Here is an 862-nt window from a genome sequence, read left to right as displayed (position 1 = left end):
TTTAATAATTAATAATTTTGGAATATTGAATATAATTATAATAAGTAGCCAACTAATCATGAATAATTCAATTTATTTGATTGGTGATAGCAGTGAAAATTTTGTTGGCAGAAAGCTTCCAATTGTAAGAGGTTATGTCTGTTTTTTTATGGACACACTTTTCTAAAAAAAACAATTAAAGAAAGTTCTAAAAGTACAATTACTAAAGTGAATAAAATACGGTGTGCTGCTGAAATACCGACTTGTGGATTACAATACGCAACGATAAAACTGACAAAAATCTTTAATTGTTGGAAACTGTTACAAAAAAATTGTAAACAAAAAAGTTGGTTGCACAAAAGAAGAGAGAGAAACTTTTTTTAAAAAATCTAAATAAATTATTTGAGATTTCGAAAAATAATGTGGAAGAATTACTCGACGATGATAAGAAATTATTTTTTCTGTCCCAAAAATCTGAAATTCTAGAAATATCTCCAGCTACCAATGATGATATGATAGAAGTGGATCACATTGGTAATTACACTGTGAGACAAATGGTAGGGGTCAGTGATCGGGAAGGGTTCAAACTACCGGGGAAAGTTATATCGGTAAAAAAGAAGCTATACGTGTCCCGACGTTTCGCTGGGTCACGTCTAGGAATCGAGATATATATATAACTATCATATAGGGGAAATTGTCACCTTTGGTGGTCTTTTTTTGACATAACTCGAGAACCACTAGTCCGATTTTGCTCAAACAAATTTAAAAAAATTAAAAATTACAATTCCTTTAATCTGTTCATATAACGTTTTTCTATATAATCAACAGTTTTAAAAAAATTTAATATTTTAGGCAAAAAATATTTTTTTTCTTCATACATTTA

This window comes from Rhagoletis pomonella, unplaced genomic scaffold, assembly GCF_013731165.1.
Source record: "Rhagoletis pomonella isolate Grant_MI unplaced genomic scaffold, Rhpom_1.0 Rhpom_scaffold_00009, whole genome shotgun sequence".
Lineage (NCBI taxonomy): Eukaryota > Metazoa > Arthropoda > Insecta > Diptera > Tephritidae > Rhagoletis > Rhagoletis pomonella.
This window is presented reverse-complemented; position numbering follows the sequence as displayed.